The sequence below is a fragment of the Bombus huntii genome, chromosome 11 (assembly GCF_024542735.1).
Source record: "Bombus huntii isolate Logan2020A chromosome 11, iyBomHunt1.1, whole genome shotgun sequence".
Taxonomy (NCBI): domain Eukaryota; kingdom Metazoa; phylum Arthropoda; class Insecta; order Hymenoptera; family Apidae; genus Bombus; species Bombus huntii.
The window spans coordinates 13,952,718-13,970,130 of record NC_066248.1 but is presented as its reverse complement, the minus strand read 5'-3'; positions in this window follow the sequence as shown (position 1 = coordinate 13,970,130).

Genomic DNA, 17,413 nt, shown 5'->3' with positions numbered 1-17,413 from the left:
ATAACGTATTACGTTATGACGTAATACCATATAACGTAATACGTTATAACGTTATACCATATAACGTATTACGTTATGACGTAATACCTTATAACGCAATACGTTAAAAACGTTATGCCACATAACGTAATACGTTTGGACGTAATACCATATAACGTCATTCGTTATAACGTTATACCATATGACGTTATACCATATATGGTAATACGTTATAACGTTATGCCATATAACGTAATACGTTATAACGTGATACCATATAACGTAATACGTTATAACGTTATACCATATGACGTTATACCATATAAAGTAATACGTTATAACGTTATAACATATGACGTTATACCATATAAGGTAATACGCTATAACGTAATACCATATAACGTAATACGTTATAACGTAATACCATTTAACGTAATACGTTATAACGTTATACCATATGACGTTATACCATATAACGTATTACGTTATAACGTTATACAATATGACGTAGTACATTATAACGTTATACCATTTGACGTTATAGCATATAACGTAATACGTTATAACGTAATACCATCTATCGTAATACGTTATAGCGTTATACCATATAACGTAATACGTTATAACGTTATACCATATGACGTTATACCATATAAAGTAATACGTTATAACGTTATAACATATGACGTTATACCATATAAGGTAATACGCTATAACGTAATACCATATAACGTAATACGTTATAACGTAATACCATATAACGTAATACGTTATAACGTTATACCATATGATGTTATAGCATATACCGTAATACGTTATAACGTTATAACATATGACGTTATACCATATAAGGTAATACGTTATAACGTTATACCATATAACGTAATACGTTATAACGTTATACCATATAACGTAATACGTTATAACGTTATAACACATGACGTTATACCATATAAGGGAGTACGTTATAACGTTATACCATATATCGTTATAACGTAATACGTTATAACGTTATAAAATATAACGTAATACGTTATAACGTTATGCCATATAACGTAATACGTTATAACGTTATACCATATGACGTTATACCATATAAGGTAATACGTTATAACGTTATAACATATGACGTTATACCATATAAGGTAATACGCTATAACGTTATACCATATGACGTTATACCATATAAGGTAATACGCTATAACGTAATACCATATAACGTAATACGTTATAACGTAATACCATATAAGGTAATACGTTATAACGTTATACCATATAGCGTTATACCATATAACGTAATACGTTATAACGTTATACCATATGACGTTATACCATATATGGTAATACGTTATAACGTTATACCATATAAGGTAATACGTTATAACGTTATGCCATATAACGTAATACGTTATAACGTGATACCATATAACGTAATACGTTATAACGTTATACCATATGACGTTATACCATATAACGTAATACGTTATAACGTTATACCATATGACGTTATACCATATAAGGTAATACGTTATAACGTTATACCTTTATAACGTAATACGTTATAACGTTATGCGATATAACGTAATACGTTATATCGTTATACCATATGACGTTTTACCATATAAGGTAATACGTTATAACGTTATACCATATAAGGTAATACGTTATAACGTTATACCATATAACGTAATACGTTATAACGTTATGCCATATAACGTAATACGTTATAACGTTATACCATATGACGTGATATCATATAAGGTAGTACGTTATAACGTTATACCATATATCGTTATAACGTAATACGTTATAACGTTATACCATATAACGTAATACGTTATAACGTTATGCCATATAACGTAATACGTTATAACGTTATACCATATGACGTTATACCATATGACGTTATACCATATAAGGTAATACGTTGTAACGTTATACCATATAACGTAATACGTTATAACGTAATACCATATAACGTAATACGTTAAAAACGTTATGCCACATAACGTAATACGTTTTGACGTAATACCATATAACGTAATACGTTATAACGTTATACCATATAACGTAATACGTTATAACGTTATAACATATGACGTTATACCATATAAGGTAATACGTTATAACGTTATACCATATAACGTAATACCATATAACGTCATACGTTATAACGTTATACCATATAACGTATTACGTTATGACGTAATACCATATGACGTTATAGCATATAACGTAATACGTTATAACGTAATACCATATAACGTAATACGTTATAACGTTATACCATATGACGTTATACCATATAAGGTAATACGTTATAACGTTATACCATATAAGGTAATACGTTATAACGTTATACCATATGACGTTATAGCATATACCGTGATACGTTATAACGTTATACCATATAACGTATTACGTTATGACGTAATACCATATAACGTAATACGTTATAACGTTATACCATATAACGTATTACGGTATGACGTAATACCATATAACGTAATACGTTATAACGATATACCATATGACGTTATACCATATAACGTATTACGTTGTATCGTTAAACAATATGACGTAATACATTATAACGTTATACCATATGACGTTATAGCATATAACGTAATACGTTATAACGTTGTACCATAAATCGTAATACGTTATGACGTAATACCATATAACGTAATACGACATAACGTTATACCATATGACGTTATACCATATAACGTAATACGTTATAACGTTATACCATATAACGTAATACGTTATAACGTTATACCATATGACGTTATACCATATAAGGTAATACGTTATAACGTTATACCATATAAGGTAATACGTTATAACGTTATACCATATAACGTAATACGTTATAACGTAATACCATATAACGTAATACGTTATAACGTTATACCATATAACGTAATACGTTATAACGTTACACCATATAACGTAATACGTTATAACGTTATACCATATGACGTTATACCATATACCGTAATACGTTATAACGTTATACCATATAACGTATTACGTTATGACGTAATACCATATAACGTAATACGTTATAACGTTATACCATATAACGTATTACGTTATAACGTAATACCATATAACGTAATACGTTATAACGTTATACCATATAACGTAATACGTTATAACGTTATGCCATATAACGTAATACGTTATAACGTTATACCATATGACGTGATATCATATAAGGTAGTACGTTATAACGTTATACCATATATCGTTATAACGTAATACGTTATAACGTTATACCATATAACGTAATACGTTATAACGTTATGCCATATAACGTAATACGTTATAACGTTATACCATATGACGTTATACCATATGACGTTATACCATATAAGGTAATACGTTGTAACGTTATACCATATAACGTAATACGTTATAACGTAATACCATATAACGTAATACGTTAAAAACGTTATGCCACATAACGTAATACGTTTTGACGTAATACCATATAACGTAATACGTTATAACGTTATACCATATAACGTAATACGTTATAACGTTATAACATATGACGTTATACCATATAAGGTAATACGTTATAACGTTATACCATATAACGTAATACCATATAACGTCATACGTTATAACGTTATACCATATAACGTATTACGTTATGACGTAATACCATATGACGTTATAGCATATAACGTAATACGTTATAACGTAATACCATATAACGTAATACGTTATAACGTTATACCATATGACGTTATACCATATAAGGTAATACGTTATAACGTTATACCATATAAGGTAATACGTTATAACGTTATACCATATGACGTTATAGCATATACCGTGATACGTTATAACGTTATACCATATAACGTATTACGTTATGACGTAATACCATATAACGTAATACGTTATAACGTTATACCATATAACGTATTACGGTATGACGTAATACCATATAACGTAATACGTTATAACGATATACCATATGACGTTATACCATATAACGTATTACGTTGTATCGTTAAACAATATGACGTAATACATTATAACGTTATACCATATGACGTTATAGCATATAACGTAATACGTTATAACGTTGTACCATAAATCGTAATACGTTATGACGTAATACCATATAACGTAATACGACATAACGTTATACCATATGACGTTATACCATATAACGTAATACGATATAACGTTATACCATATAACGTAATACGTTATAACGTTATACCATATAAGGTAATACGTTATAACGTTATACCATATAACGTATTACGTTATGACGTAATACCTTATAACGCAATACGTTAAAAACGTTATGCCACATAACGTAATACGTTTGGACGTAATACCATATAACGTCATTCGTTATAACGTTATACCATATGACGTTATACCATATATGGTAATACGTTATAACGTTATGCCATATAACGTAATACGTTATAACGTGATACCATATAACGTAATACGTTATAACGTTATACCATATGACGCTATACCATATAAAGTAATACGTTATAACGTTATAACATATGACGTTATACCATATAAGGTAATACGCTATAACGTAATACCATATAACGTAATACGTTATAACGTAATACCATTTAACGTAATACGTTATAACGTTATACCATATGACGTTATACCATATAACGTATTACGTTATAACGTTATACAATATGACGTAGTACATTATAACGTTATACCATTTGACGTTATACCATATATCGTAATACGTTATAACGTAATACCATCTATCGTAATACGTTATAGCGTTATACCATATAACGTAATACGTTATAACGTAATACCATATAACGTAATACGTTATAACGTTATACCATATGATGTTATAGCATATAGCGTAATACGTTATAACGTTATAACATATGACGTTATACCATATAAGGTAATATGTTATAACGTTATACCATATAACGTAATACGTTATAACGTTATACCATATAACGTAATACGTTATAACGTTATAACATATGACGTTATACCATATAAGGTAGTACGTTATAACGTTATACCATATATCGTTATAACGTAATACGTTATAACGTTATAAAATATAACGTAATACGTTATAACGTTATGCCATATAACGTAATACGTTATAACGTTATACCATATGACGTTATACCATATAAGGTAATACGTTATAACGTTATAACATATGACGTTATACCATATAAGGTAATACGCTATAACGTTATACCATATGACGTTATACCATATAAGGTAATACGTTATAACGTTATACCATATAACGTAATACGTTATAACGTTATACCATATGACGTTATACCATATAAGGTAATACGTTATAACGTTATACCATATAGCGTTATACCATATAACGTAATACGTTATAACGTTATACCATATGACGTTATACCATATATGGTAATACGTTATAACGTTATACCATATAAGGTAATACGTTATAACGTTATGCCATATAACGTAATACGTTATAACGTGATACCATATAACGTAATACGTTATAACGTTATACCATATGACGTTATACCATATAACGTAATACGTTATAACGTTATATCTTATGACGTTATACCATATAACGTGTTACGTTATAACGTGATACCATATAACGTAATACGTTATAACGTTATACCATATGACGTTATACCATATAAAGTAATACGTTATAACGTTATACCATATGACGTTATACCATATATGGTAATACGTTATAACGTTATGCCATATAACGTAATACGTTATAACGTGATACCATATAACGTAATACGTTATAACGTTATACCATATGACGTTATACCATATAAAGTAATACGTTATAACGTTATAACATATGACGTTATACCATATAAGGTAATACGCTATAACGTAATACCATATAACGTAATACGTTATAACGTAATACCATTTAACGTAATACGTTATAACGTTATACCATATGACGTTATACCATATAACGTATTACGTTATAACGTTATACAATATGACGTAGTACATTATAACGTTATACCATTTGACGTTATACCATATAACGTAATACGTTATAACGTAATACCATCTATCGTAATACGTTATAGCGTTATACCATATAACGTAATACGTTATAACGTAATACCATATAACGTAATACGTTATAACGTTATACCATATGATGTTATAGCATATACCGTAATACGTTATAACGTTATAACATATGACGTTATACCATATAACGTAATACGTTATAACGTTATACCATATAACGTAATACGTTATAACGTTATAACATATGACGTTATACCATATAAGGTAGTACGTTATAACGTTATACCATATATCGTTATAACGTAATACGTTATAACGTTATAAAATATAACGTAATACGTTATAACGTTATGCCATATAACGTAATACGTTATAACGTTATACCATATGACGTTATACCATATAAGGTAATACGTTATAACGTTATAACATATGACGTTATACCATATAAGGTAATACGCTATAACGTTATACCATATGACGTTATACCATATAAGGTAATACGTTATAACGTTATACCATATAACGTAATACGTTATAACGTTATACCATATGACGTTATACCATATAAGGTAATACGTTATAACGTTATACCATATAGCGTTATACCATATAACGTAATACGTTATAACGTTTTACCATATGACGTTATACCATATATGGTAATACGTTATAACGTTATACCATATAAGGTAATACGTTATAACGTTATGCCATATAACGTAATACGTTATAACGTGATACCATATAACGTAATACGTTATAACGTTATACCATATGACGTTATACCATATAACGTAATACGTTATAACGTTATATCTTATGACGTTATACCATATAACGTGTTACGTTATAACGTGCTACCATATAACGTAATACGTTATAACGTTATACCATATGACGTTATACCATATAACGTAATACGTTATAACGTTATACCATATGACGTTATACCATATAACGTATTACGTTATAACGTTATACAATATGACGTAGTACATTATAACGTTATACCATTTGACGTTATACCATATAACGTAATACGTTATAAGGTTATACCATATATCGTAATACGTTATAACGTAATACCGTATAACGTAATACGTTATAACGTTATGCCATGTAACGTAATACGTTATAACGTGATACCACATAACGTAATACTTTATAACGTTATACCATATGACGTTATACCATATAAGGTAATACGTTATAACGTTATATCATATAGCGTTATACCATATAACGTAATACTTTATAACGTTATACCATATGACGTTATACCATATATGGTAATACGTTATAACGTTATGCCATATAACGTAATACGTTATAACGTGATACCATATAACGAAATACGTTATAACGTTATACCATATGACGTTGTACCATATAACGTAATACGTTATAACGTTATAACATATGACGTTATACCATATAAGGTAATACGCTATAACGTTATACCATATAACGTAATACGTTATAACGTAATACCATATAACGTAATACGTTATAACGTTATACCGTATGACGTTATACCATATAACGTATTACGTTATAACGTTATACAATATGACGTAATACATTATAACGTTATACCATTTGACGTTATACCATATAAGGTAATACGTTATAACGTTATACCTTTATAACGTAATACGTTATAACGTTATGCGATATAACGTAATACGTTAAAAACTTTATGTCACATAACGTAATACCTTTTGACGTAATACCATATAACGTAATACGTTATAACGTTATACCATATGACGTTATACTATATAACGTAATACGTTATAACGTTATACCATATAACATAATAAGTTATAACGTAGTACCATATAACCTAATACGTTATAACGTTATACCATATAACGTAATACGTTATCACGTTATACCATATGACGTTATACCATATAAGGTAATACGTTATAACGTTATACCATATAACGTAATACGTTATAACGTTATACCATATAACGAAATACGTTATAACGTTATGCCATATGACGTTATACCATATAAGGTAATACGTTATAACGTTATACCATATAACGTAATACGTTATAACGTTATGCGATATAACGTAATACGTTATAACGTTATAACATATGACGTTTTACCAAATAAGGTAATACGTTATAACGTTATACCATATAAGGTAATACGTTATAACGTTATTCCATATAACGTAATACGTTATAACGTTATGCCATATAACGTAATACGTTATAACGTTATACCATATGACGTTATACCATATAAGGTAGTACGTTATAACGTTATACCATATATCGTTATAACGTAATACGTTATAACGTTATACCATATAACGTAATACGTTATAACGTTATGCCATATAACGTAATACGTTATAACGTTATACCATATGACGTTATACCATATAAGGTAATACGTTATAACGTCATACCATATAAGGTAATACGTTATAACGTTATACCATATAACGTAATACGTTATAACGTAATACCATATAACGTAATACGTTAAAAACGTTATGCCACATAACGTAATACGTTTTGACGTAATACCATATAAAGTAATACGTTATAACGTTATACCATATAACGTAATACGTTATAACGTTATAACATATGACGTTATACCATATAAGGTAATACGTTATAACGTTATACCATATAACGTAATACCATATAACGTCATACGTTATAACGTTATACCATATAACGTATTACGTTATGACGTAATACCATATAACGTAATACGTTATAACGTTATACCATATAACGTATTACGTTATGACGTAATACCATATAACGCAATACGTTAAAAACGTTATGCCACATAACGTAATACGTTTGGACGTAATACCATATAACGTCATACGTTATAACGTTATACCATATGACGTTATACCATATAAGGTAATACGTTATAACGTTATACCATATAACGTAATACGTTATAACGTAATACCATATAACGTCATACGTTATAACGTTATACCACATAACGTAATACGTTATAACGTTATACCATATGACGTTATACCATATAAGGTAATACGTTATAACGTTATACCATATAACGTTATACCATATAACGTAATACGTTATAACGTAATACCATATAACGTAATTCGTTAAAAACGTTATGCCACATAACGTAATACGTTTTGACGTAATACCATATAACGTAATACGTTATAACGTTATGCCATATAACGTAATACGTTATAACGTTATTCCATATGACGTTATACCATATAAGGTAATACGTTATAACGTTATACCATATAAGGTAATACGTTATATCGTTATACCATATAACGAAATACGTTATAATGTATTACGTTATGACGTAATACCATATGACGTTATAGCATATAACGTAATACGTTATAACGTAATACCATATAACGTCATACGTTATAACGTTATACCATATAACGTCATACGTTATAACGTTATACCATATAACGTATTACGTTATGACGTAATACCATATGACGTTCTAGCATATAACGTAATACGTTATAACGTTATACCATATAACGTATTACGTTATGACGTAATACCATATAACGTAATACGTTATAACGTTATACCATATGACGTTATACTATATAACGTAAAACGTTATAACGTTATACCATATAACGTAATACGTTATGACGTAATACCATATAACGTAATACGTCATAACGTTATACCATATTACGTTATACCATATAACGTAATACGTTATAACGTTATACCATATAACGTAATACGTTATAACGTTATACCATATGACGTTATACCATATAAGGTAATACGTTATAACGTTATACCATATAACGTAATACGTTATGACGTTATACCATATAACGTAATACGTTATGATGTAATACCATATAACGTAATACGTTATAACGTGATACCATATAACGCAATACGTTATAACGTTATACCATATAACGTAATACGTTATAACGTAATACCATATAACGTAATACGTTATAACGTTATACCATATGACGTAATACGTTATAACGTAATACCATATAACGTAACACGTTACAACGTTACACCATATCACGTTATAGCATATACCGTAATACGTTATAACGTTATACCATATAACGTATTACGTTATGACGTAATACCATATAACGCAATACGTTAAAAACGTTATGCCACATAACGTAATACGTTTGGACGTAATACCATATAACGTCATACGTTATAACGTTACACCATATGACGTTATACCATATAAGGTAATACGTTATAACGTTATACCATATAACGTAATACGTTATAACGTAATACCATATAACGTCATACATTATAACGTTATACCATATAACGTCATACGTTATAACGTTATACCATATAACGTATTACGTTATGACGTAATACCATATGACGTTCTAGCATATAACGTAATACGTTATAACGTTATACCATATAACGTATTACGTTATGACGTAATACCATATAACGTAATACGTTATAACGTTATACCATATGACGTTATACTATATAACGTAAAACGTTATAACGTTATACCATATAACGTAATACGTTATGACGTAATACCATATAACGTAATACGTCATAACGTTATACCATATGACGTTATACCATATAACGTAATACGTTATAACGTTATACCATATAACGTAATGCGTTATAACGTTATAGCATATGACGTTATACCATATAAGGTAATACGTTATAACGTTATACCATATAACGTAATACGTTATAACGTTATACCATATAACGTAATACGTTATGATGTAATACCATATAACGTAATACGTTATAACGTGATACCATATAACGTAATACGTTATAACGTTATACCATATGACGTTATACCATATAAGGTAGTACGTTATAACGTTATAGCATATATCGTTATAACGTAATACGTTATAACGTTATACCATATAACGTAATACGTTATAACGTTATACCATATAACGTAATACGTTATAATGTAATACCATATAACGTCATACGTTATAACGTTATACCATATATCGTTATAACGTAATACGTTATAACGTTATAAAATATAACGTAATACGTTATAACGTTATGCCATATAACGTAATACGTTATAACGTTATAACTTATGACGTTATACCATATAACGTGTTACGTTATAACGTGATACCATATAACGTAATACGTTATAACGTTATACCATATGACGTTATACCATATAACGTAATACGTTATAACGTTATACCATATGACGTTATACCATATAACGTATTACGTTATAACGTTATACAATATGACGTAGTACATTATAACGTTATACCATTTGACGTTATACCATATAACGTAATACGTTATAAGGTTATACCATATATCGTAATACGTTATAACGTAATACCGTATAACGTAATACGTTATAACGTTATGCCATGTAACGTAATACGTTATAACGTGATACCACATAATGTAATACGTTATAACGTTATACCATATGACGTTATACCATATAAGGTAATACGTTATACCGTTATACCATAAAGCGTTATACCATATAACGTAATACTTTATAACGTTATACCATATGACGTTATACCATATATGGTAATACGTTATAACGTTATGCCATATAACGTAATACGTTATAACGTGATACCATATAACGAAATACGTTATAACGTTATACCATATGACGTTGTACCATATAACGTAATACGTTATAGCGTTATAACATATGACGTTATACCATATAAGGTAATACGCTATAACGTTATAAAATATAACGTAATACGTTATAACGTTATGCCATATAACGTAATACGTTATAACGTTATACCATATGACGTTATACCATATAAGGTAATACGTTATAACGTTATACCATATAACGTAATACGTTATAACGTTATACCATATGACGTTATACCATATAAGGTAATACGTTATAACGTTATACCATATAGCGTTATACCATATAACGTAATACGTTATAACGTTATACCATATGACGTTATACCATATATGGTAATACGTTATAACGTTATACCATATAAGGTAATACGTTATAACGTTATGCCATATAACGTAATACGTTATAACGTGATACCATATAACGTAATACGTTATAACGTTATACCATATGACGTTATACCATATAACGTAATACGTTATAACGTTATATCTTATGACGTTATACCATATAACGTGTTACGTTATAACGTGATACCATATAACGTAATACGTTATAACGTTATACGATATGACGTTGTACCATATAACGTAATACGTTATAACGTTATACCATATGACGTTATACCATATAACGTATTACGTTATAACGTTATACCATATGACGTTATACCATATAAGGTAATACGTTATAACGTTATACCTTTATAACGTAATACGTTATAACGTTATGCGATATAACGTAATACGTTATATCGTTATACCATATGACGTTTTACCATATAAGGTAATACGTTATAACGTTATACCATATAAGGTAATACGTTATAACGTTATACCATATAACGTAATACGTTATAACGTTATGCCATATAACGTAATACGTTATAACGTTATACCACATGACGTGATATCATATAAGGTAGTACGTTATAACGTTATACCATATATCGTTATAACGTAATACGTTATAACGTTATACCATATAACGTAATACGTTATAACGTTATGCCATATAACGTAATACGTTATAACGTTATACCATATGACGTTATACCATATGACGTTATACCATATAAGGTAATACGTTGTAACGTTATACCATATAACGTAATACGTTATAACGTAATACCATATAACGTAATACGTTAAAAACGTTATGCCACATAACGTAATACGTTTTGACGTAATACCATATAACGTAATACGTTATAACGTTATACCATATAACGTAATACGTTATAACGTTATAACATATGACGTTATACCATATAAGGTAATACGTTATAACGTTATACCATATAACGTAATACCATATAACGTCATACGTTATAACGTTATACCATATAACGTATTACGTTATGACGTAATACCATATGACGTTATAGCATATAACGTAATACGTTGTAACGTAATACCATATAACGTAATACGTTATAACGTTATACCATATGACGTTATACCATATAAGGTAATACGTTATAACGTTATACCATATAAGGTAATACGTTATAACGTTATACCATATGACGTTATAGCATATACCGTGATACGTTATAACGTTATACCATATAACGTATTACGTTATGACGTAATACCATATAACGTAATACGTTATAACGTTATACCATATAACGTATTACGGTATGACGTAATACCATATAACGTAATACGTTATAACGATATACCATATGACGTTATACCATATAACGTATTACGTTGTATCGTTAAACAATATGACGTAATACATTATAACGTTATACCATATGACGTTATAGCATATAACGTAATACCTTATAACGTTGTACCATAAATCGTAATACGTTATGACGTAATACCATATAACGTAATACGACATAACGTTATACCATATGACGTTATACCATATAACGTAATACGTTATAACGTTATACCATATAACGTAATACGTTATAACGTTATACCATATGACGTTATACCATATAAGGTAATACGTTATAACGTTATACCATATAAGGTAATACGTTATAACGTTATACCATATAACGTAATACGTTATAACGTAATACCATATAACGTAATACGTTATAACGTTATACCATATAACGTAATACGTTATAACGTTACACCATATAACGTAATACGTTATAACGTTATACCATATGACGTTATACCATATACCGTAATACGTTATAACGTTATACCATATAACGTATTACGTTATGACGTAATACCATATAACGTAATACGTTATAACGTTATACCATATAACGTATTACGTTATGACGTAATACCATATAACGTAATACGTTATAACGTTATACCATATAACGTATTACGTTATGACGTAATACCTTATAACGCAATACGTTAAAAACGTTATGCCACATAACGTAATACGTTTGGACGTAATACCATATAACGTCATTCGTTATAACGTTATACCATATGACGTTATACCGTATAAGGTAATACGTTATAACGTTATACCATATAAGGTAATACGTTATAACGTTATACCATATGACGTTATAGCATATACCGTGATACGTTATAACGTTATACCATATAACGTATTACGTTATGACGTAATACCATATAACGTAATACGTTATAACGTTATACCATATAACGTATTACGGTATGACGTAATACCATATAACGTAATACGTTATAACGATATACCATATGACGTTATACCATATAACGTATTACGTTGTATCGTTAAACAATATGACGTAATACATTATAACGTTATACCATATGACGTTATAGCATATAACGTAATACGTTATAACGTTGTACCATAAATCGTAATACGTTATGACGTAATACCATATAACGTAATACGACATAACGTTATACCATATGACGTTATACCATATAACGTAATACGTTATAACGTTATACCATATAACGTAATACGTTATAACGTTATACCATATGACGTTATACCATATAAGGTAATACGTTATAACGTTATACCATATAAGGTAATACGTTATAACGTTATACCATATAACGTAATACGTTATAACGTAATACCATATAACGTAATACGTTATAACGTTATACCATATAACGTAATACGTTATAACGTTACACCATATAACGTAATACGTTATAACGTTATACCATATGACGTTATACCATATACCGTAATACGTTATAACGTTATACCATATAACGTATTACGTTATGACGTAATACCATATAACGTAATACGTTATAACGTTATACCATATAACGTATTACGTTATGACGTAATACCATATAACGTAATACGTTATAACGTTATACCATATAACGTATTACGTTATGACGTAATACCTTATAACGCAATACGTTAAAAACGTTATGCCACATAACGTAATACGTTTGGACGTAATACCATATAACGTCATTCGTTATAACGTTATACCATATGACGTTATACCATATATGGTAATACGTTATAACGTTATGCCATATAACGTAATACGTTATAACGTGATACCATATAACGTAATACGTTATAACGTTATACCATATGACGTTATGCCATATAAAGTAATACGTTATAACGTTATAACATATGACGTTATACCATATAAGGTAATACGCTATAACGTAATACCATATAACGTAATACGTTATAACGTAATACCATTTAACGTAATACGTTATAACGTTATACCATATGACGTTATACCATATAACGTATTACGTTATAACGTTATACAATATGACGTAGTACATTATAACGTTATACCATTTGACGTTATACCATATAACGTAATACGTTATAACGTAATACCATCTATCGTAATACGTTATAGCGTTATACCATATAACGTAATACGTTATAACGTAATACCATATAACGTAATACGTTATAACGTTATACCATATGATGTTATAGCATATACCGTAATACGTTATAACGTTATAACATATGACGTTATACCATATAAGGTAATACGTTATACCGTTATACCATATAACGTAATACGTAATAACGTTATACCATATAACGTAATACGTTATAACGTTATAACATATGACGTTATACCATATAAGGTAGTACGTTATAACGTTATACCATATATCGTTATAACGTAATACGTTATAACGTTATAAAATATAACGTAATACGTTATAACGTTATGCCATATAACGTAATACGTTATAACGTTATACCATATGACGTTATACCATATAAGGTAATACGTTATAACGTTATAACATATGACGTTATACCATATAAGGTAATACGCTATAACGTTATACCATATGACGTTATACCATATAAGGTAATACGTTATAACGTTATACCATATAACGTAATACGTTATAACGTTATACCATATGACGTTATACCATATAAGGTAATACGTTATAACGTTATACCATATAGCGTTATACCATATAACGTAATACGTTATAACGTTATACCATATGACGTTATACCATATATGGTAATACGTTATAACGTTATACCATATAAGGTAATACGTTATAACGTTATGCCATATAACGTAATACGTTATAACGTGATACCATATAACGTAATACGTTATAACGTTATACCATATGACGTTATACCATATAACGTAATACGTTATAACGTTATATCTTATGACGTTATACCATATAACGTGTTACGTTATAACGTGCTACCATATAACGTAATACGTTATAACGTTATACCATATGACGTTATACCATATAACGTAATACGTTATAACGTTATACCATATGACGTTATACCATATAACGTATTACGTTATAACGTTATACAATATGACGTAGTACATTATAACGTTATACCATTTGACGTTATACCATATAACGTAATACGTTATAAGGTTATACCATATATCGTAATACGTTATAACGTAATACCGTATAACGTAATACGTTATAACGTTATGCCATGTAACGTAATACGTTATAACGTGATACCACATAACGTAATACTTTATAACGTTATACCATATGACGTTATACCATATAAGGTAATACGTTATAACGTTATATCATATAGCGTTATACCATATAACGTAATACTTTATAACGTTATACCATATGACGTTATACCATATATGGTAATACGTTATAACGTTATGCCATATAACGTAATACGTTATAACGTGATACCATATAACGAAATACGTTATAACGTTATACCATATGACGTTGTACCATATAACGTAATACGTTATAACGTTATAACATATGACGTTATACCATATAAGGTAATACGCTATAACGTTATACCATATAACGTAATACGTTATAACGTAATACCATATAACGTAATACGTTATAACGTTATACCGTATGACGTTATACCATATAACGTATTACGTTATAACGTTATACAATATGACGTAATACATTATAACGTTATACCATTTGACGTTATACCATATAAGGTAATATGTTATAACGTTATACCTTTATAACGTAATACGTTATAACGTTATGCGATATAACGTAATACGTTAAAAACTTTATGTCACATAACGTAATACCTTTTGACGTAATACCATATAACGTAATACGTTATAACGTTATACCATATGACGTTATACTATATAACGTAATACGTTATAACGTTATACCATATAACATAATAAGTTATAACGTAGTACCATATAACCTAATACGTTATAACGTTATACCATATAACGTAATACGTTATCACGTTATACCATATGACGTTATACCATATAAGGTAATACGTTATAACG